The sequence below is a fragment of the Delphinapterus leucas genome, chromosome 3, assembly GCF_059928025.1.
Source record: "Delphinapterus leucas isolate spDelLeu-1000000601 "Yukka" chromosome 3, BTC_Dleu_Yukka2, whole genome shotgun sequence".
NCBI classification, from domain to species: Eukaryota; Metazoa; Chordata; class Mammalia; order Artiodactyla; family Monodontidae; genus Delphinapterus; species Delphinapterus leucas.
The window spans coordinates 124,396,996-124,421,319 of NC_143131.1; the positions used below are offsets into that span (position 1 = coordinate 124,396,996).

The following is a 24,324-nucleotide window of genomic DNA, read 5'->3' on the forward strand; positions in this document are numbered from 1 at the left end:
TGTATAGTGCGGTCTTGAGGTTGTAGAAACAAAACAAAATCAAATCCATCCGTTAAGGTTAATACATGTTTGTGTAGACACGGAGAAAGGTACGGAAGGACACACACCAAACTAGTAACATGGGTTACCTTAACATGTGGGGTCACGATGTAGCACTACCTGACTTGTTGCTATAACCCTGTATTAGTTTTGTAATGGAAAAGAAAAAAGAAGGGAAATCCTTGCCTCTCATGTCCAGCCAGGGCGGGATTCTCAGGATTCTTCAGCCTGCGCTGGACTCTTCCTGGGAAAGCATAAGCAGCTCTAAATCAGCAATGGCTTCCTCATTCCTTTGAATTTAGATCTGCTTTCCTCAACTGTCCACCTGTTAGTTCCCTGGCTTGACAGAGAGCCAGTCTACCCCTTCCTCTATGCAAAAGCCCTCCAGATTTTTGAGGACAGACCTCAAGCCATCCCACTCTCCATTCAAATAGACCAAGACTTAGCCTCCAATCTTTACTCCTCACCAGTGGTCAGGGCTGGGTCACCTCTACTGACGCTTTGCCTTACTGAACACAATCTACCAGAGTTCGGAACACAGAAGGACGTGTATTCTTCTATACGGTACAAGACGTGTGCTTTCTACTCAGACAGCTTCAAATGGATTTACTTTTATCATAGTCCATATTGCAGCGTCAACTAAAATTTCCAGGTCTTCTTTCAAATAAGTTAATGTCGAGTCAAACCTTTTCTACTAACTACTTTGAACGTGAATGTGATTTCCTCAATTCTCTTCCCTAGGGTTTATCCTTTTCTCTTAAAAGTGAAATGCAGGAATCGGAAAGGGTATGTACGTGAATGTAGGAATCTAATGAATTGTGGATTCTGGATAATGGCATCTTTCTGCATAATGAAGATGATGGGTCAGCAGATGGGTGAATGCACTAGGTATATGGAGAAGACAATGACAGTGTTCTGAAGTTTGGCTGGAGGGTGGGAGGTACCTTAAATCCTCCGTTCCCCAGTGGCGGGACTGAATTTGAAATGTAATGATCCTGGCAAATAAAGTTGTCACGTGAAGTGGGCGGGGGAAGACATAACTCTCCAGGAGAAGGTTTGCTAGTTCCAAGGAGAGAAAGCAGGAACGGGCCAAGAACAGAGGTGCAGGAATGGGACAAAGAAGAGAAAAGAGTGTTTGAGAAAAGCAGCTGCACACAGGACTATAAAGAAAAAAGGATGGCAAGCCTCCAGGGATGGGAACGGGGGAAGAGAGAAAAAAGCAGGCTGGGGGCAGGGGGAAGTTCTATTCTAGTCTGGACTCTTTAGACGTCAAGAAACAGAAACCTTCTCAAACTTACTTAAAACAAAAACAAAAACAAAAACAACTTAAAAAACAAAAGGATTATTGTAGGAGAGAAAAATCTTGCAGCTTACCAGGACCTAAAACGGAGGATGTGAAATGGAACAGGGGCTTGGCTTGCTGTTAGGGGCCTGCGGGGGAGGGGAAACTTTACTTTGTCTTTCTGGCTCTGTGTTTGTCTCTCTTAGGGGCCACCTGGCTTCTTAAACTGCTTCTCTCTTCGTGTCAGGCCCTCTCTTCTCTCTTTGCCAATAAAAGTTAACTCTGTCTGTTTACCAGTCTGAACATGGCCTTCAGTGAGTCACTCTAGCGCTGACTCCATCCCACTTTCAAACTAAACATGCAGCACTATCAGAAAGGAGAGAAGGGGACAAGCAGAAAGGGAAACACAGCAGGGAGAAAGAAAGACATAGTCAGACCCTTCTAGGGAAGTCTCATCCCTGCCCTTGAACATGCTGCATTCACAATCACCTCCACACCTTTTCCTACAATGCTCCCCTTTTTCACCCCATTTCCATCTACCCCCCTTCCCTAAGCCTTCCTTGATCCCGATCGCTCCAGAACTCACCCCATTCCTCATACCGTGTATGCACACAATCCAGTGGAGAATAATCTGATATCTTTAAGAGTTCTAAATTCTAGCTTCCTTCTTCAAATTGGCACTGTTTTGACAGCCTTCTTGGAATCATTTCCTAACTTGAGTTCCTAGTGCTAATAATTTAGACTTCTAACAGTCTCTTGTTCAAAGAGAGTAAAGCACAATTGGTCACTATTCCCTGGATAGAAATTTTATTTTGTTTGGAATGCTGTTATAATTGCCTTTCAATCTTCTTCAAGCAATGAATCCACTGCTTTAGCTCTCTCTTATACACTCTCTCCCCGCGTGCCTGTCAATCTTACGCGGCAATCACGTTTTTTTCAGACTAGCTCATTAAACTGTATTAGACTAAGAGTGTATCCTGAACTGAATAAGATTTGGTAATTACTTCTTCTGGAACAACATACTATTTTGGATGACTTACTCCTGGTCGCGTTTTAACTGACACTTTTATGTTATTATTCACTAAGGCCCTGGGGTCTTTTTTACACATTCACTTTGTCTTTCCACATTCTACACACGAATGGTTGAATTTGCTCTCCACATGCACTAGCTCTGTGCTTTGTCCTCTTAGAACTCTACACCCTTTCTGTCCCGCTCAAGTTTTCAAGGTTGCCGTCCATTTCCTTACTCACTCCTGACCTCTTCTTTGCCCCCTAGTTTTGTGAAATGGGAGCCTTTATAATGATGGGGTGGAGAAGGAAGGGTGATGGGGTGGACCTTATAGCCTTTAAGGTTGACTCATAGGATTATAAGCTCCATTAATTTTTTTTCTTCCTGAAGGAAGAAATATGAATTATTTTCTCAAACAGGCAAAGCAGAGGACCTCTTTAAAAACCATAAGGTTCTGAGGCTCACAGTGAAAAGGAAGGGAAAACTAATCATACAGAGGGAAAACAGGACAAATCTGCATTTCATTTAAAATCACTGTAGTTGAACTTCAAATTACTCTACCTCATTCCCACCTACCTCACATTCTGTTAAGGACTTATTTTGCCCTTCATCTAGGAATAATTATATACTGAACTGCATCACGTATGCATTAGTATGTGGATTCAAGTACATATGCTTAGCATAAGCCAGAAAAAAAAAAAGGAAGGAAACACATTTGAATAATGTTGACTGTTGCAACTGCATCCCATTCAATGGTTGGAGGCACCCAAGTAAGTATGACATGTGGGCAGTGGATCTGCTCTTTCCCCAGGCAGATCTGTACGGATATCATCTCCCAGCATCTTGATGTGTTGAATGAGCTACTAAGGTTTAAAGAAGTCTATTTTTTCATAAATGGCCTTCCACATTTGGGGTATAGCTTTATATTGTATGTTATTCTTTATATTATGCATATTTACGTGTAAATATTATTTTGTACAGAGTTTATAAAAAAACTATGTACACTATATCATATAGGTAATTTAAGGGATTCTTCAAGGATATTTTTATGGGATGACTTTGGAATCTAGCCTGTGCAAAATTGCCCACTTTACTGACCCTTTTTCAGGATCAGCAGAGGCAGGATTCAAACATAATCTGAATTCACAGACCATACTTTTTCTATCACACCAGGGAATCTAAAATCTCGATACTTTTAAGACTCTTCATTAAGATTATCCTGGGGATCTTCCATCTTCCTTTGTCAAGGTCTAACTTACAGTAAGATGTTCTAACACTTGGAAGAGTTAATGTAACTATTTCCAAGCAATATTTGTTGAGCACTTACTAGATGCAAGGCGCTACTGGTATACTATGGCTATGGAATCATCTTTTTCCAAAAGCAGCTCACAAATTGACAAGACAAAACGAAGAGTCTAATCACACAAGAAACTCATCACCTAATTTGTAGGCAGGGGTCAATAACAGGGCCTTGTAAGTAATGATAAGGACTTTGGAATTCATTCTAGGTGATAGGGGAAAATATCTGAGGCTCTTAATAGGGTAATGAATGATCTGATCTATAACTTAAAAACATCATACGAAGTGCAATGTGGTTATCAGATTGTGAAATGTGAGGGGGAAGAGAGTGAGTGAATGTAGGAAGAATAATTGGAAGGTTCTTTTACATGGTAGTGGTGGATATAGGTAAGAAACAAGCTAGCTGAACTTAGGAAGGAATTGAAAGAGAAAATAAAACAATTATAGAGATATAAACTGCTTTGAAGGAAGAACAGTAAAACACAGAGAAAAATCTGAAAAATATAGTTATCAACACGGTTTATAAGCATGAGGAGATGACACAAAACAAAGTGGAAAAGTACTAAGACATAAAAATCAGTGGAAAGCAGATCATATTTTCAGAAAAGAAAGAGGATCCAATGTATGTATTATTGTTCATCATGAAGAGACCAAAAGAAGTGAACAGGAAAAAATACTTAAAATATGTTTTTAAAAAATGCCTGTAACAAAGAGTTAAATCCAAGACTGCAAGGATTGAAAGGGTACAGCGTACCAACAAAAAGTGATGAGAGTTAATACCAAGGCATACTCTGGTGAAGTTATTTCACTTCAAGTATAAAGAAGATTTATGGGTTATACAGAGCTTTAAAAATGAGTCAAATTTATAAGAGGTAAAAATAAGGCTGGTGTCAGACTTCTCTCCACAGTAAACCCCACGCCAGAAACAGAACCAAACAGTGTCCACAAAGTTATAAAGATTTTATATTCTTTCGGGCTGTGATTTAGCATAGAAGCAAAATTCTTAAGCAGGCAAAAACTCAGGGAACACCATATTTATGAGCTTCTACTAGAATGTAAGCTCCGTAGTGGTAGGGTCTGCTTCCACAGTGTTTTCCATTTTCTCGCCAGCACTCAACACACAGAGCATTACACATAGTAGACACTCAACAAATGTTTGTTGATTGAATTAAAAAACCTTTTCATGTAACGAAAGTTGGACACTTTCTCATTCAGAGAGTCCCAGACTGTTTTTTTCATCAGAACCACCTGAGAGCTGTTAAAGAGAAAAAGAAAATACAGATTGCCCAGATTCACACTTTGAGACTCAAACTCAGTTGGGCTTGGGTATCTTGATTCTTAAAAAGCTCCCAAATAACCGCAGGGAAATTAGCCTAGTGTTTGTCAAACCTCAGTTCTTTTAGTGTCCTTTTCAAGTTTTTTTTACCTTATCTATTTACCCAGACTATTATTTACTTAATATTTTCTTTAAATGAATCTGCTTTTTATAAACTCCATTAGTTTTGATAGGGATCTTTACATCACAGCAATACATGAAAAACTAGTTTTCAATGAACTGCCAAAAAACCAGAAGAATGTTATAAAAATAAATACAACGAAAAATGTTCTTCAATTCTAGACAGATACGGTCACTTGAAAGGACTCAGAGCTTAAGGCCAGCTCTCAGTTTAAAAAAATTAAGATTTATAAGTGTTATTAGACGGGTTAACGCAATATTAACTCAAAGTAAGACTTTGGGCTTCATGTAATCAGAACAATTTTAAAAAGAAATAAAAAGACAAAAACTTCAGTTATGTGATTCAAAGACAGTTGCTTAAAGCTGTCTTGTACCAAGAGAAACACATAGCCCAGACTTTGGGGAACACAGTAATCTTTGAAGGGGACCATCATAGTATCTGGACATTAGGTGATTAATATATGTTGATTTCAAGTATTTATAGGTAACCTACTTTGTGTAAAGCGCAAGTCTGGGTCTTGCGAATAAGACAACAAATAAGATAGGCTCTGTCCTTAGGTTGTTCAATGCTATTTCACATGCCTTTTCACAGAGTTATTTGCATAAACAAAGAGTAGCCCCCCCTTTACCCGTGGTTTTGCTCTCCGTAGTTTCAATTATCTGTAGTCAACTACAGTCAAAAATATTAAATGGAAAATTCCAGAAACAATTCTTAAGTTTTAAGTTGCACGTTGTTCTGAGTAGCGTGATGAAATCTAGCAGACGTGACTCACCCCTCTGTCCATACCCTGCCCGTGAGTCACGTACTAGTCCTCTTGGTTATCAAATTGACTGTCGAGGTATCGCAGTGCTTGTGTTCAAGTAAGCCTCATTTTACTTAGTAATAGGCGCAAAGCATAAGAGGAGCGATGCTGGCAATTCAGATATCCTCTTACTGTACCTAATTTATAAGTTAAACTTTACCATAGGTACGTATGCATAGGAAAAAACATAGTATCAATATATTTAGGGCTCTGTAGTATCTGCAGTTTTGGCCATCCACTGGCAGCTCTTGAAATATACCCCCTGCAAATAAGGGGGCCCACTGTAGAGAGCTGGGACCCCTGAATGGTCACTGACTGCGTCTCTCTCGCCCATGTATGGCTGCAGCTTCCAAACCCCAATAAGTGTGGGATTGTGTCTTTTACATTTGCTTCCTATAATCGTAATAGTACCTAATGCTTCCAGAGGGCTGCTATATGGTCTCACCTAATCCTCACAACCACCGTACAAAGCAGGGATGGTAAGTGGTGGTAAACCTCATTTCTCAGATGAGAACATAGAGGCACAGCTCTGACAGGAAGCCCTATCCAGCCTGGAGAGCATAAATCTACCTACCTGACTAGCTGAGATCCTTACTATAGTAAGGCTTTTCTTCTATAGTATTACCTGCTACAGCTATTTAAATCCCATTTCCTTATCCTGGTGTGATCAGAAAAGGAGCACATGACTCTAATGGTTAAAGGGGGAAATGCAGAGAATCAAGGCAGGTGCAGATGGGCACTGTTGGACTGAGAATTAATTTAAATGATAAGCAAAACAAAGGGAGAGAATAAGGGGAAGATTTCACTGGAGGTTAAGAGAAAAATAATGGGCTCTTTTTCTAAACACAAAAGGAGGATGTAAGTAGTAAAGAAGGAATCCAGGCTGCTGGAGCCTGGCAGGGGGCAATTTATTGATTGACAAGTAAGAATGTGACAAAAAGAAAGACATAAAGGAGGAAAATTATTTGCTGCAGTTCTCACAATGGGAGATGTCCAAGGAGGCAAGAGATGTAAATTTCCCGGGGGAAGAAGATTATGTAGTAAGATACTTGTCTTCAAGTCCTCAAAAGGCAAAGCACTGATTATTGTTTGTTTGTTTGTTTGTTTTAAAGCATTGGGTTTGATGCTGAACAAGGATCAAATGATACAAGTGGCCCTTGATACTGGCAGGTGTCTGAAGCTGTTCGGAGTACATGAAAGTTAGGACTAAATATTCCTAAATCTCATAATGATTGAGTCAGAGAAGATCTAGATTTGCTTAAGGAGTGGGCTCAATGGATTTCTGTGGACTCTCCCAGAGAGGGCAGGAGAGTCTAGAATTGGAGGCAAAAGAATAGCTTCTCAACTAGGATACTGCTGGAGTGGGGGCATGCCTTGAAAGACACAGAAAGGGTAAGCAGAGTTCATCCAAACATTACAGATGAAAGTTACATTATCCCTCTTGACAGGGGAAACCACTAGTAGAAACTGAGATAATTAAGGACAGCTAGGGAAAATGGAAACCATACTATGGTACAGCATGCAAACAAATAAAGGTGGAGGACAAAGCTCCCTTCCTATATAAGCAGTATATGCAGCTGTTCAGTTTGGAGTGTTCATTTAACTTCTTGTTAATTTCCAAGTCTTGGAAGGAGTCTGACTCAAGACTCTCCCCAACGATTTATTCTTCCTTCATGAGAACTCTTTCATTTAAAGTGACATTCTATTCTAGATATATTTATAGGCATGCAATTTCTTTTGTCTTGAATTATAGAAAATGAGACCAACCAGCTCTTGCGTTATGACACCAAATACAGAGAGGCATTTTCATTTTTTAAGGTTGCAGATTTAGGCGAGCTAAGTTTACAGACTGTTTGGAATTTCAATCTCTCAACATATACGACACTTGCAAATGCTTCTGCTCATACTTTTTTTTTTCTTCCCCAGAAGGGACCAATGCCAATAAAGCTCATCTGCTTGAGTTACGGCTTTTTCCCTCCGATAATCAGTAAAAATTATGCAAAGGCACAGTGCTGTTATCAAACAGAAAGAGAGAGCAGTGTAATTCTACCTGATAATTTGGCCTGGCACATTGTTTTTCCAGAATCTATCTCACCACAGATGCTGCAGAATGCTTTTTATATAAAAAAAAAAAAAAAAAGACCAATTAAGGGGAAAATTTCTGGAAAGTCAATTTTGATATCCAATGTTGTATCTGAATTTGCAAATGTTAAACAGGTTGGTAACGAGCTTGTGCTGGAAGAGAAAAATAGAATTTTTTTTAATGATCAAGACAAAGGAGAAGATATCAAGAGAACTTCTTTTGGTTGTTTTTATTTAAGGAAAAGTGACCTGCTTGGAATGTTTCTCTTTATTGCTAATGGAAAATATAACATCTGACAGTGGATCCTTTGACCTAGGCAGAAAATACTGCATTTCTGATGACTGACGGTTAGAGGCTGAGGCGGAGAAACCAAAGGAAGATTCACAACCAGAGTCCTGGGTCAACTTTGAACAACTTTACAGGCAGTTCTTGATGCCACCACCCCTTAGGCCGCTCGCCTGAGATGTGGCTGCAGCTTCTTCCCTACAAAGGAGTTACTACTAAAGCACATAAAGTTTCTTAGCTCAGGGAGAACTTGAAAGTTCCCTGGTCCTTCAAAAGCAGGTATGGCACTGGGGGAACACACTTACTTCAACTTATCCAGAGAGATTCAAATTGATGATTTATTTTCCAGTATCTCCTAATCTTTGCTTACAGAGTTTCATTAAGAATCTTTAATGGGGGGCTTCCCTGGTGGCGCAGCGGTTGAGAATCTGCCTGCCAATGCAGGGGACACGGGTTCGAGCCCTGGTCTGGGAAGATCCCACATGCCACGGAGCAACTAGGCCCGTGCGCCACAACTACTGAGCCTGCGTGCCTGGAGCCTGTGCTCCGCAACAAGAGAGGCCGCGACAGTGAGAGGCCCGTGCACCGCGATGAAGAGTGGCCCCCGCTTGCCGCAACTGGAGAAAGCCCTCGCACAGAAATGAAGACCCAACACAGCCATAAATAAATAAATTTTAAAAAAAGAAAAAAAAGAATCTTTAATGGGAATTTCTTTTAGGCCAGAGATGTGTCATCACTAAAGAGTCTTAAACATTAGGGTTGATATGTCTTAGGCAAATAAACTCTAACCATAGGATCAAGTTAGAAGTCTCTTCCCTCTCACCTATCCTCACAGAACTGTATGCTTCTATCCAAAAGCAGCAGCTGGGGTCTACCAGTTGTCTCTCTGTTCTGAGACTTCTTGATTTCCAAACTGGAGCTAGTTACCTATTATGGAATGGTCACTACTAAAAGCTGGATACTGCGTTAGTATTTTTTTTCTGATAACAAGTCCTATGATGTAGGTACTTGATTGATGATAAAACTGATACTTTGAGAGCTTAAGTAAAAGCCCCAAAGCCATACAAATACAGAGCTGGGATTTGAATCCAGAGCTGTTCCTTTAAAGTCTGTTAACCGCTACACTAGACTCTTTCCCAGAATGGTTCCCACTGTGGGCTTTCCTCCCCTACCAGAGGTTAAGTGGAAAGAAGTTGGCCTCACGTTTCTCCTGGCAATGAGGATATTTTGCTCACACCTTCAGAACAAACAGGCAATTATTTTGTTTTATCGTATCCATATGACTTGTTCCTTCAGCTCCCATATCTCTTTGTGTACTGTCTTGACTCATTTTGGGTTGGTTCACATAAAATATACTGCATTTCTCTTCTAGGTCCCAGGGAATTTTAACTGTCAGCCAACACATTTCAGGTTATGTTGTAATTTTGAAGATATGCTTCTCTTTAAAATACGCACAGGGCGGAAAAGAAGAAAGGCTCCTCCATTATTGGCAGCAGGAATATCTGGGCTGGACAAATACCTGGCCCCCTTTTCACACAACTGCCACTGACCAAAGTCCCTTTCAAAAGCTCTGGGAACCGGATTTAACTCTGTCTATCCTGGAGAAGGAAGCAGTTCCCCCACAGTTTTGCTCACTCTGTCTAGAGTAGCCCAGATGAAACACAAAAGAGTGTTTCCTGAGGTCTGTGGTAGAAGTTAGTAGTTTGAGTTTACTCTGTGCTGGGGCTTCTCCACCTGGAATCTTCCAGGCTCTCACATTTTGCTAGCTACTTGGTATTTTATGGACATGAAATGCAGTGAGGATTTGGGCACTGCCCAATTGATTTCAACTTTTAAATCTATATTGAACATCTTCTGACATCCTGTCCTTCATTCAATCTTTTTCCAGTTTTATGCTGCTATTTTTTTTTTTTTTTTTTGCCCTGAGAAATATCCTGATATCCTGGATGATAAGAGAGCAAGTTAGCCACTGTTGGCCCCTAACTCTCAGAGATTTCTGCCCAGTGAATGAGAGAAAGGAAAATGGCAACAATAGCAATGATGATTATGGTGATTACACAATCGGGAAGTCTAGGACCACACGGAGAACAAGCACAGTACCAAACTTGCTCCCCTTTAGAGTCTGGGAAACCTTTGGTGGCTGCTATTGCTAGATTAGCAATAGAAGCCTTAGGAAATGCCAGGGAAACAACTCGCCCCTTCCTAGAGCCAGTGGGCATTTGTCTCTGTCGTTCCTCTGGGCATGGGGCCCTGTTCTCTCTGCATGGATAGCAGAGCAAATCCTGTTTAGGTGCCAAGCGAGAGCTCTTTGATATGGTTCTGCACTGCTACACAACCTCAGTCCTTGCTTTCTCTCTCTCTGGCCCAATTCTTGCATGGAAAATTGAGGTAATGATTTATATGCCGTTAGTAGTTCTGACAGGTACACTCGATCTTGGCTTCCTCCAGCCCCAGGACTAATCGGAAGCTTATCTTTTCCTTTGTGTAACAGGGAGCTGTCAGGTTCTATGACCCTCCAAACAATTCAATCACCCGTGGGAGGATTCACCTTGGAGGGAGGACACCTTGATACTGGAGGAGCTCCATGGAGACCATGCCCTGACATGTATCAAAACAGTGGCAGTCAAGGGCTAGAGGGCAACATGGCCACACCGACCAAATGCCACTGGCTTCTGGAATTTAAACTTGTCATATCCGCCAGGAGTTTTCTATGTTGTGCTGGCAGCTTTTCTGCCTTGGTGTATATCCTGTCTTGGGTGCAGAACATTGAGCTATTGAGCAAAGAAGAACTGTTTCAAAAAATGACCAGAGCAGAGAAGAAAGGGTTTGCATTGCTCTTGGGAGAAAGAGCAAATTCCCTAGCAAGGTCTGTGATGGCCGTAACCTGGCTGCCTTGTCACCTGCATCTTGCTGGTACTACGCATCCCCTGGGATCAGCATTCCAGCCACTTTGGCCTTCGTTCCATCGCCTGTTCTCTGGTGCAACTTCCCAACCTCAGGGTCTTTGTCCACGGCATTGCCTCTGCCTGGAAGGTGCCTCCCTCTCCTCTCCTTACCTACCTCCTGCTTCAGCTCTATTATTAACTGCTCAAGAAATTATTGTCTGTGCTTCCTGAATGGAGCAATTCCTCCATCATCTGGTCTCCTATGCACCTCTGAAGCCCCCATCCCAGGGTCAGTTTTATATCAGGGGCATTTGATTCATGCCCTTCCCACCAAAAGAGACTGAGGGCATGAGGTCATGGGCAGGGACCGTGCCATTCATGTTCACTGCTGTAATTCTAGGGCCTATCACCATGCCTGGCTTACAGTAGATACTCAATAAATACCCATGGAATTAGTGAAAAAATGAGAAAGCAAGAGACCTAGGCAGCACCTATGTTCTTCATGGATTTGACCATCAAGTAGGGAAAGGCACATTTAATCAGGACTGGTGTGACAGCCATCTGAGAGCTCATGTGCAGAGATGACTTTATTATGGGAAGGAATGATGGTGACCAAGTGTGGCTTTGTTTTGTCACTTCTGTCTCAGGATCTAACCTGACAACTCCTGAATGCCTGCTTTCTTGTCTGCATTGATAGTCTCATATATCCCCTCCTTAGGATGCTTTTCCCAGTTGCTCTTTGAATTTGGAAAGCAAATTATTATTTTTTTTTAAATCAAGCTTTCAGAAGTTTCTAAACATCTGCGTGTTTGGAATTGAAAGGGCAGGATAATTGGATGAAGTTTGCACCTTGTGGCTGGATGTTTTGCCATTAAACAGACAATGTCCTCATTTAACTCAAAGTTGCAGAGTTCTCAACTCCTGAAAATAATTAGAGGAAGTGGGATCACAGGGCAGAATAGAAAATGTTGAGAAGGGGTTCAGGCAGTGTTTAAATACATAACAGGACTGACCGTGATGTCAGGCATGGGTACACGAGGTTGGTGCTGTTACTATTTTCAAATAAAAGCTTGTAGCCAGCTAATTCCTCACTGAATTATAAGCCCCATGTGAGGGCAAGGACCACACATGACTCTATATGTGGAACCTTTTTTTTTTTTTTTTTTTTTTTGTGGCACGCGGGCCTCTCACTGTTGTGGCCTCTCCCGTTGCGGAGCACAGGCTCCGGACGCGCAGGCTCAGCGGCCATGGCTCACGGGCCCAGCCGCTCCACGGCACGTGGGATCCTCCCGGACCAGGGCACGAACCCATGTCCCCTGCATCGGCAGGCGGACTCTCAACCACTGCACCACCAGGGAAGCCCGTGGAACCTTTTTTTAATAGATGCATATTAGATAGATGATAGCTTACACAGAAGGAAACATTTATGAACAGTGATGGTTTTTAGATTGGCTAAAGGGTCATTTCTGTTTCAAGAAGTCTCTGACAATAGGATAAAGCCCACATCGGCCCACATGGGTGAGAACCATTGCTATTGGGAGTCCAGATAACATGGTGGTTAAGAGTGGGGGTCTTCAGTCAGACAGTCAGGGGTGAACTCTGGTTCTGCTACTTGCTAGCTAACCACCTTGCACTAGTTGCTTCCTCCATATGGAGCTCAGTTTCCTCATCTGGGAAATGACGATAATAGTTTTCAGCTGATAGGGTTAAGGTGACGATTAAATGAGGAAGCATGCAAAGTGCCTGGAATAGTGTCAGGCACTAGAAAGTTCTCAGTTAATGTTAATGAACTTGTATGTCAAGAGGGAGGCTCTGTTAAGGCTTTTTCTCCATCATGGGATTCTGAGACTGAACGGCAGGAAAATGGGGGTGGAAACGCTGCCAGGCTAACCCCTGTTCCCTGACCCAATTCCTTCAGTCAGCATCTCCCAAAGTGAGGTCTATCGCTGTACTACTCAAAATAATGGATCCCTGAACTGTTTGCTAATGGTCCGTGACAAGATAAGGAGCTCAAGCCAGAATCAGTGCACTGCTTCATCCATTGAGAAAGTCTTGCTATGGAAAATAAGAGTGTCAGCTGAGGGCTTCCCTGGTGGCGCAGTGGTTGAGAGTCCGCCTGACGATGCAGGGGACACGGGTTCGTGCCCCGGTCCGGGAAAATCCCACATGCCGCAGAGCGGCTGGGCCCGTGGGCCATGGCCGCTGAGCCTGCGCGTCCGGAGCCTGTGCTCCGCAACGGGAGAGGCCGCAACAGTGAGAGGCCCGCATACCGCAAAAAAAAAAAAAAAAAAAAAAAAAAAGTGTCAGCTGAACTATACAGTGGATTAGTGATGTGAACGATTCATATTCTGGTACAAGCTCTTTATCTTGTTGTGGACCGACACTGGGCCAAGGACCACGTTTTGAGTAAAATGTTAAAAAGAACAGTAATCCCATAAATTGGGAAAAGTGTTTCTCATGGTCAATTAGGTTTGGTGGAAAATAATGCATGCACTATATTTTTCTTAGACGTTGATATTGTACATTAGTATATTAAAGGTCTTGAGAAACCCCAAAGTAAATAAATTCATTTAAATGTATCTAAGCTAGGATTTACCATATTTTCTCGAGCAAGAAACATCTGTGAGCATGTATGTGTGTGTGTTTTTACAACCGCTTTTAACATTTTTTCTGGTAAAGAACACGAGCTCAACTGATCATCTGATGAAAACAACAAATTACAAGAGTGTGATCCACTCTCCTCCATTCAACTACATACAAATCTAGGACCTTTCTGGTAGAAATTCATTTCCTACTGGCTCAATCATTCTAAGGAAACCAGAGAATTAAACCTTTTTCCAGTTGATAACAATCTCCTTTAACATAAAACTACCCTTATAAAATATTTTCCTCCAACCAGTTTCTTATACTTATGCACCAAAGAAAAGAAAGTATCTTCCTATATACACTAACCTCTAGGGAAATACTTAAAACCTTTTTCTCTGGTAAGGACGGGTATTTAAAATCAGTGCATCAGTGGAAGTCTGGTTTGCGATGTACTAAGATCAAAGTGATCTTGTTTTCTACTGAACTTGACTCCAAATCCATTTTGTGTTAATGATTTTCTAGAAAACTCTTATGTATAATGAGCAGAGGCCTTAGAATTCCTCTTGTGATTTCAAATGAGTTCTTTGCATAACTTGGTAGCAAAAGGGACCTAGGCTCATATTTTTGATCTCTATTTAAATAAGTCCAATTGAAAAACAAATACTACAAATCGGCTCTAGGCTATGTTAACATTCTAAGGTTTCCTGAACAACGAACTTCTTGGTACTTTGTGCCGTGTGCACGCCTGCACACGCATACACATGCATGTGTAGTTTCAGGGGCTGGACCTCACACCTCTTACTCCAGCAAAAGTGAGCTCACACTGGAGAGCCAGGACCTGGTCTGGGGACAATGTCTTTCCCATGACACTCATCATTCAGATAATTCCATCCGAAAGATTCAGAAAATGGAGATACTTTTCTTCCTCGAATCATCCAATTATGCCCTGGATTTTCCATTTACTTTAAAAGTATACAGAGAGCCCTTTAAAGGAAAAGATGGAGAAAATCATTCTAATAACTCCTCTTTTGAGAAAAATCCGTCTGGGTCAGTGTGAATTAGGTTTGATCCAATGACAAGATCCTTGCTTGCAAAGCCTGGAAAAGGTTGGCAACCTGCCCCAGCCTGACTAACCGACCCACATCTCCAAAATTCAGACCATTTAATGACCAAAGTTAGGAAGAGAGAATGGGTCATAGTCTAGAATACTGTGCCTCCTGACCAGGGATTCTCAAGATAAACTGCACCAGAGACCATGGAAACATCGAGATTTTCTTCTCTAACATGATCCTTTTCTTCTTCTGGTGCTAGCGGACTTCTCAGCTTCCCACTGTCATTGAGTGTACCTGTGGGGAGTGGCATTTACTAGTTCCTATCACATTCGAGAAGCCATGGCTGCCTTCCAAAGGGGTTGGGAGCAAGAGACAAAGAGAACTTGATCTTAAGCCAGGTATAGGATTCTGCTTATATTTACATTTATCTTGGATCTAATTACTACATGGTAAGTGCAGCACAACGAAGGTAGCTTTGAGATGAAAGAAAATATTTTATTGTCAGTGAAAATATTCTGAATCCAAGGCAGCTTTGGAGAGCCAGGGCAAACACACATTAAAATAAAGCAGAATGGATTGCTGGATTCACTATTATCAAAACATAATGCTGCTTTGAACTTTTTCAATATATTCATCAGACTTTCCTGAAACTCCTGGTTGTCCAGGTGAAAGACAAGATGGGAAGGAAGAGGAGAAAGGTAATATAACATATATCGAGCATCTGGCAATCGTAAGGCATCACACCAGTACTGTCAACACATTACTCTATTTTATTAGCATGACCTCTGTGGGAAGAATGTAGGATGAGTTCCACTTTTCAGATGATGGCTGAGATGTGGTCAGAGCCCTAGCCCTTTAAAAATGTCCCTCAGCCCCTTAGTAGCTGCAGCCCTTGGGTAAGTAACTTCAGCTTTCTGAATCAAATGTCCACATCTGTCAAATGTCTCAAACCCAGCTGATCTTCAGAACTACCTGGGATACAGCTGAGAACTATGGGTAGCTTCCTTGGCCCTGTGCCTGGACATTCTGAATCAGCCAGCTGGGGATGATTTAAGACATTCCTAGACTCTGATGATCATGCAGATTTGGTAAACCATGATCTAATTCCACGCATCCTTTCTGCTCCACCTTCGCCCCGCCCCCCCCCCCCCGCAAACAAAACGGAAACACCATCTGGGCCCAAGGTTCCCGCAGCATCTACCATCTCCTTCATGGTTTCTTCTCTAGTCCCTGCTTACTCATATTTTAGTTTATACCAAATATTCAGATGAATATATCAGGCATTCTATTTAGTACAAGTGGTAGGATAGTAGTATGAATTTTAGAATCATAAAGACATGAATTCAGGGACTTCCTTGGTGGTCCAGTGGTTAAGTTGCCATGCTTCCACTGCAGTGGGCACGGGTTCGATCCCTGGTCAGGCAACTAAGATCTCACACGCCGTGCGGCATGGCCAAAAAATAGAAGAAAAGAAAAAAAATAAAGCCATGAATTCAAGTCCAAGTACTACCACTTACTAGCGTCTGACCTCAGGCAGGCTGTTTAACTTCTCTGGCTTTGGTTCCCACACCTCTGAAATGAGGTTTATTTTATTACCTTCATTATAGGTTTATCTTGAAGAATAAATGAGCCAACATATGGAGCATCCCTGGAACAGAGCAAATGCTAATACATGTCCACTGCTCTTATTATTTCAGTTAGTTCCTTGGCCTCACATTGAACCCAACTAATGTTGTCTCACTGAATATTAGCCAAAGAACAGGACAGGGACATCCACAAGTGTCACCCCTAAAAGGCAAAACATGTCAACACACTGAGGCTTGGTGGTGAGGGTAGTGCCCAGGGTTCCTGTGGAGCGCTTTCTGATCCCATAAATGAAACCCCATGACACAGACTGATAGAATCAGATAACGATGGCCATCGATAACGATAACAGAAATTATTATTTATTTTCATAAACACAGAGTACGTGCGTCCTGCTGAGTTACACACATCACATGCCAGCATTCACTTGTGCGGTAGTCAATCAATGGGGGATTGCAATATCCCCTCGCTGAGACAGGAGGGGGAAGGGATGGAGTGGAGGTTGAGAAATTACCCACACCAGAGTGACACATTCACAAAGTTAATCTAATTCAGGGGCCGTCCGGGTGCCACTGCAAGCATGTGAATATGGAGTAGCCTTGATTGATTTTGCACTGCCGTAGCTAAACACTTCATTTTTATTTGCAACAAATATAAGGAAAGGAAAGCTGAAGCTGTAAAAGCATTGGCTATGAAGCCCCTAGAGCATCAATACATCATAAAATGAAGTCTAGAAAAATTAAAAATGGGTACGGGAAGACTGTATCTGTGTCCTAAGAGGCCTCCGTTGTCAAGCAGAAGCCCAAAATGAAAACCTAAGGCAGTGATGGCCGATCCTGACTCAACCAGTAATTTGCCCTGTTACTGGCCTGGGATTACCCATTCTCCTGGAGTGAGCGTTATCACACGGTCACCACGGAGGCAGCAAAAAAGCACAAAGGCTGTGTCTAGACCGAACACATTTCATTCTCAGTTCTGCCTCTCAGAGCCTCAGTTTCCTCTTTTCTTAATGGGGATAATCACATCCAGATCACCAGAAATAGGGAAAAGCAATTCATGTCCTACTTGCCCCCCAAGATCCTTGGGAGCATTAAATAAGACCCCTGCCACCCCCAGCATGAAAGGCCATCTATCCCTCAAGATGCATGTTGAAAATTCCTTCCTGGTCCTATAGCTCTCTCTTTCTGTTCTCCCTCTGAAGTGCCATGGCAATCTTCTGTGCTTTTCTCAGGACACTTACCCGATCCGGTGTTTCTCAAAGTTTGGCCCAGGGATCACCTGTGTCAGAATCACCCGGGGACTTTCTAAGGGGGATCTGGTCAGTGATGTTACTGCGTACAACTCAGACCTTCTAAACCAGAATCCCTAGTGATGAGGCCAGTGCCTGTGTTCTAAAATGTATCCCAGGAGCCTGTGGGGGCACTGTGGTTTGAGAACCACTGCTTGAATTAATTTCATGTTGCAGCGACTTGCAACATTCCCCTCCTGGCCCCTGGAGGACACAGAGCATGTTTCACTCATCTTTGTAAGACCCGCTCTGTAGAATGTACTTCACACGTTGCCTGGTGCATAGAAGGCACTCAATAAGTAGGATAAAAAATACTTTGAAAAGTTCTACGTGTCAGATGCTATTATCCCCATTGTTGTCTAGATCAAGGACCATGCAATAAATAGTCCTGGATGACGGTGAAGGGCAGGAGCTGTGGGGTCAGATAGACCTGGGTTCCGTTCTTGGCTTTGCCACTTATTATCTGTGAGGTCTTAAGCCAGTGCTTACCTCCCCGATCCTCTGTTTACACGCCTATAAAATGGGCATGATGCATAAGCCATAGGATTGTGATGAAGAGCCAACTGTAAAATATACAGAAAATGCTCAGTGTGGAGTCTGTCCCTAGGAAGGGCTGAATCAATGTAGTTGCTTTTATCGGTAAACTTAAACCAGTGGTCTGTTGAATCAGTTCTCTAGAAAACAGATCAGGCAGTTAAACTAGTTGTTTCACAAAAACGATCATTTTGGGGAAAAAAGTGTGTTTAGCCAAGCTGTCTAATCCCATGACCTGTTGGCAATAATCCTCAAGAAGTTCCCTTCAGAATTTGGAGCTGGTGAACGCTCATGTCGATTTGCCATGGTGTCTCAGACTGTGGCTAGGAGGGTGTCTAAATTGCCATCAGTGGGATGTGTAAACATCAGGGTCATTCTAGGTGGAAAAATTTCAGTCCAGGAAAGTCACAAGAATGTGTGTGTCCTGAGCTGAGAGAAAGACAGAAGCAGTCACCAGCAGAAGGCATGTGTGTAAAAACATGATATAACTGAATCTTTTCTCTAAAATACAGTGCATCCATTGTGTGCTCAACCTGTGGCAGAAAAGCCTTTGCAGCCCTCACCCTCGCCCTCCACTCCGCCCAAAATCTAGCTCCTACACTAAGAAAGCTTTGCTGAAGAATTCCGAGAGACACTGATAATGAAATTCCCCTGCTCTGCAATTATGAATTAGTATTTTCTTAGGATGTAGCTGTAGGGAATCATAATGAAAAGCGTCAGATTTGGGGTCAGATGGATTAGGTTTGAATCCCAGCCCCACCACTTTCTAGCCATGAGATCTTGGAGCAAACAACCACTTGTCTACTCTGAAACTCAGTTTCCACTTCTATGTAATCTATTCATTTGACAAACATATCCTGAATACCTACCATGTGCCGGAGCTGCAGGAGAGGAGACGCGTGGTTCCTGCTTTCACGGAGCTTACATTTCAGGGGAGGGGGAGGGGAGGCCGAGGGGAGGCCAACAGTGAACCAATGATACATCTGGCCAGGAGGAAAGTTAAGAATAAAGGGGCAGGGTAAGGACACCGAGAGTGAACGGGAAGATGTGAGTGTGCTACTTCCCCTACAGAATTCTAGGAGAGCTTCTCTGAGAAGGTGGCACGTAAGCAGAGACTTAAATGAAAGGAGGGAGGGAGGCTTTGCATGATCCAGAGAGGATAACAGAACCCGAGAGAGTTACTGTTAGGACAGAATGGTATAAGGGTATACAATCCAGCACCTGGCATACAGTAAGCACTCAAAAATGTGGCTATTATTATTATTAATATTAGCTGTAAGGAATATCCATTAGAAAACCTGAGTTCATTACATCCCCTTCATTTTGGGGAGTTATGGTGTCACAGGTTGGGAGCTCACACCTTCCAGACAGACTCTGTGTAACTCTTTTGTAACTGGTTCAAAAGCACATTTCCACCTGGCCTAGGTTCCCAGGGCGCCGGCAGCCAATCCTAACGAGGGAAATAGTAACTCCAGGCTCATTCTGCACAGATAAGTATGCTACGTATGATTTCTCACCACCCATCTCCCCTCCCGGGCTGATTAAGTTATACGAACCATGAGTTTCCGTTGCCAAGAAAGGGCTCTGAGGTCTTCTTAGCTGTGGGTACTGGGAGGTTGGAAAGAAGGGCATGGAGAATCTTGCTAAGTGGAAGTACATAAGACCTCAAGGTGAGGTCAGAGGTCAGAGGTATGGAAACTCCGTGTGTGAATGTGTGGGTGAGAGAGAAAAAGGGAGGGAGGGGGAGGGAGGGAGAGAGAGACACATGCATACACCCTGACCTAGAATAATAATGGCACTAATTATTAAGAAAAGCATTTAAAATGCCCAATGTATGTGTCCAAGTTGAAGAGCCACAGCTCTTGATTTTCAATCCCAGCTCTGGAACAAGCAGTTGACAAACACTGGGCAAGTCATTTTACCTCTCTGAGGCAGCATCAGGTTGAAGGGCTCAGGGTCCCATAGATCAAGGTTTGATGCTTAGCATGATCTTGGGCATCTCACTGAAACTCTGTGAAGCGCATCTGTTCAATGGGTATTTAACAGTGAACTGTACCTCATGAAGTAGCCAATGCAGATACAGTGTGCAGCATGGTGCATGGCATATAGTAAATGCACAGTAAATACTAGATCCCAGCATCTTCACCTGCCTTCCTACTTGGCTGGTCTGAAGATGAATCAGGGAATTAAGTAAGTAAACACTTTGTGATAAAAATGGTATTTTACAGGGCTTCCCTGGTGGCGCAGTGGTTGAGAGTCCGCCTGCCGATGCAGGGGATGAGGGTTCGTGTCCCCGTCTGGGAAGATCCCACATGCCGCGGAGCGGCTAGGCCAGTGAGCCATAGCTGCTGAACCTGCGCGTCCGGAGCCTGTGCTCCGCAACGGGAGAGGCCACAACAGTGAGAGGCCCATGTACCGCAAAAAAAAAAAAAAAGGTATTTTACAGTTTATAAGGTGTTATTATTAAACTATCATCACGATTATTGCTTTGAATGTTATAATGTTAAGCAGGAGATGTAGTGTCCATAGAAGTGCTTCTCAAAGTCTCTCTGGGTAATGAGTGATTGGATTTGCAAAGCTATCTTGCATGAAAAAAGGAAAAAAAACAACCACATTCGTACTTCGAAAAGCTGAACCTCCCAGCACTGAAACAGAACAGGTTCATTACCCAGTGAGGATTAATTAGCTGTTGGGTATTATTAAACATTCTCACTCTCAAGATCCACGTAGAACTGGAAACTATGAAGTGTACGAGAGGTAATCATCGTACAGGGAAGGAAAAAAAAAGCCACAATTGCTGGCGATGCAAATGTCAAGAGCAGAGCGTGTTACTAAATTATGGTCTGATTAATATCACATCAGCTCATTCTCTGTTTGGAGTCATTGTTCTGAAACTATGGTTTTCAGGGCTGCCTGGTTCTTCTTCTACCACTGGGATCAAAAAGAAAGCAGGCTGGCCTTTTCAGTGTTTGCACTGAAAGAACACTGGACTGTGGATGTTTACGCTGAAATGAGGATACTTGAAGCCTAGGAAGGTAGACGAGATGAAATCAGATACGAGTTTTACAATATGATAGCAAATGTGTCTCATGAGCTGGTACAATAACTTGAAATGACTGAAAAGTAACAGAGGCTCATAAAAACCAGAGCGTGGAGGAGCCTTAGAGATGATAAGAGTCCAGGGATAACAGATCCCTTTGTCTCAACCACCAGGGGCTCAGGATAAAAATGCAGATCCCTCTGGACCACCCAACTTGCTGAAGAGAATCACTGAGGCTGTGTCCTGGGAATCTGCATTTGTAACTGACACCCATGGTTGCAGAACCACTGACTTTGTCCAGTCCTCTGCTCAGTTGCTTAGAAACTAAGCACGGAGAGAAGAAATGAGATTCATTGGCCCAGGGTCACAGATGGTTAATAAGGACGCAAGAACCAGAACTGGGGTTTTCTAAGTCCCAGCCACTCCTCAAGGCCTCCTTCCATGTTTGATATGTACAAGTCCACTTCATAACATCACTGTGTCACTTTGGGGACAATCTCTGTTCTAGTGAAACTTACATAGAGTCCTTCTTTCTTCTTCATCATGGGGATGGCATCCTCCCAGGGGCTAAATACAAGTATACAAAATCCCACTGGATGCATGGACAACTGGAATTCATAGTGGGGACTAGAGGTGGCATCTGAGAAATTCCATCCACATAGCGAACAAGAGCAAGGTAACATCTGGGCAGAAGTTCACGTTATAAACTCCCCAGTGGTGCCTAATCCATCTGTTTTCTCCATACGATTGCAAAGTCCTGAGGGGTGAAAGACTATCTTGTTCCTTTTGTATCACCAGCACTGTGCTTGCCACTTGGTAGACATCAGTGAATAGCTTGAGGAGTGAATACAAGAGTATAAAAAGTGTATGAAGAGAAAAATGGGAATTTTCTCAAACACATAGGCCTACTATCACTAGGGGGAATAACAGTCATGAAAATAATGGTGATGAGAGTAAGACTAAAGCCCATCAGTAGGAACTAATATCACTGAGTGCGGCACTACACAGGCTAAGCTCTCTGTCACACTCAATACTGTACTGAATCCTCACAACACTCCCAGGAAGTAGCGACCATCCCTCATCCGTGTTGTGCAGATGTGACATGGGAGGCACAAGGACTTTAAGAAACGTGTCCAAGGCCACCATCCAGAAAGAAATGGAGCCAGAATTCTAACCCAGGACAGAGTGACCCAATGTTCATACTCTTCACTGTTCTGTCCTCCAGTCTCAAAACCTCTGAGCATTTAGAGCATCGACCCAGTCTGATAAGGTAACCTTGTACGGTTGTGCTCCAGGTTGAAGACATAGGCGGACGAGAGGAAACAGAGCAGCCAATGCTCGTTGGCCCAGAAGAAGCTCAGTAGAAGACCAGGTACCCACTACTACTGGGTACACACACGACAGCCTAGCATTATGGGCCGCAAAGAGTCAGTGCTCGAAAAGCATCTGCTGAATAAACAGATGAACAAATGAATGAAGGAATGAACAAACCAACAAGCCAGCTAATCAGGCACACGATGATCATTCAATTCCCACATTTGCCTCTAAACACAGGGCGGCAACCTCTTTTCCCCACAGGTATTGATACTTGAGTGTCTCTTCGCAGTTTTTCGTTTTCAGTAGAGCTGCTGGCATCTGAAAGCACATATTTTACCCAGTTCTGGAAGTGGCTAGGGGCCAGGGTTGGTCCCAACACGTGCCTGGCTTTACCGTTCACAATGAACGCTCCAAAACTAAACTCATCACCCAGTCCCAAATCATTTTAATCTCTATCTAGAGAGCCTTCCTTTAAAAGTCTGCTTTTAGAAATCCATTTCTAACACCATTTTTCTAACAGACATATCCCAGTCTCCCAGAACCAAATATAAATTCTCCCTCCTTCGAACAAACTGCAACTCTCTGACTCTCATTGCATTTATCTTACTCTAGTTACCGTCATAAACATTTGCATATTAGTCCTACCCATCCTCTTTCCTTACCAGACTGTGCTTTTCTGGACAGCAGGAAGGAAGCTACCAAGACTAATAGTAGAGATCACTTCTTGAGTACCAGCCATGGAATAAAGGCTTTTCATCCTCACTGCATTTTAGCCTCAGAAGCCCACACACAGTAAGGTACTAGGGTCACTGTTTTGCAGATGGAGAAACTAAAAATAACTTGCACGACTGAAGTTCAAAAAAGGGAGTGACTACGTGAGAGTCTGGTAAGTGGCAGAATTTGAACCCAGGCCTGTTTGATTCAGAAGTTCATGTTCCGAATCACAAGACTCCAACTTCCTATCTGGGGAGTTCCATGCCTGTACCTTGAAGGTGCTCAAGACATGTTAGATGATGCAAACAGACAGAGGCTAAGAACATAGTAATGCATGGCAGTGACCCTGCAGGTAAGTCCTCAGGGGCAAAAGGAAACGTGGATTTATAGTCATCAGAGGTTGGTGCCTGTCCTGTTCCTTCACCTACCACCAGAGGCTCAGGTAGGCGGGGTCTCTGCTTGATCTCCCTCCCTCATACCTGAGAGGGGCAACCTATAGCAGCAGCCAGCATGCAGCCAAACTTCCCCTCCACTTCCCCTGACCTTGGTTGCCAAGGAAACTGAAAGAAGGTGGAAAACCAGCCGTTGGGCTCACCCGCAAGGTGGTGATGGTGGCAGGATCCCGCAGCCGGCCCTCCTCATCTTTCAGGTTGTAGCCTTCCGGCCTCTTATCACGCTCGCTGACTTTCCACAGCTTCACAGTTTTATCTGCGGAGGGCAACCAGAGGAAATCAAAATGACAGTGAGAGGAAACTGGTAAAGGAGTCTTTTTTTTTTTTGCGGGACCCAGTTGGGGGCGGTTGCAGGGAGAGGTGATGGTCACGATGGAAGGGACTGCTAGGGAAACTGGCTCATGTCAAGGGCTTCAGTGCATAAATCTCAAGGCCTCTGAAGGCAGAGCTCATGTTTCAAAATGAAAACATTTATTGTGCTGAGACAAACGGTTTCCCTGACAATGGGCTGTTAAATCTATAGCTTACATTTAAATTGGATCATTCAATAATAATATATCCTGAACACTGAATAAGAGTAGTCGCAACATATGTAGAATTAACGATGTAACCATGT

At 42.9% G+C, this 24,324-nt stretch overlaps 1 protein-coding gene across 1 annotated transcript in view; it reads right to left on the reverse strand.

The window, feature by feature from the left end:
* The window catches only part of PPP2R2B (protein phosphatase 2 regulatory subunit Bbeta), a 99,826-nt gene extending 75,731 nt beyond the window's left edge, over positions 1–24,095 (reverse strand). Inside the window, exon 1 of the mRNA XM_022590023.2 lies at positions 23,852–24,095. The gene's annotated coding sequence lies outside the window, so the exon portion shown is untranslated. The remainder of the gene's footprint in view (positions 1–23,851) is intronic.
* Positions 24,096–24,324: the final 229 nt, after the last annotated feature.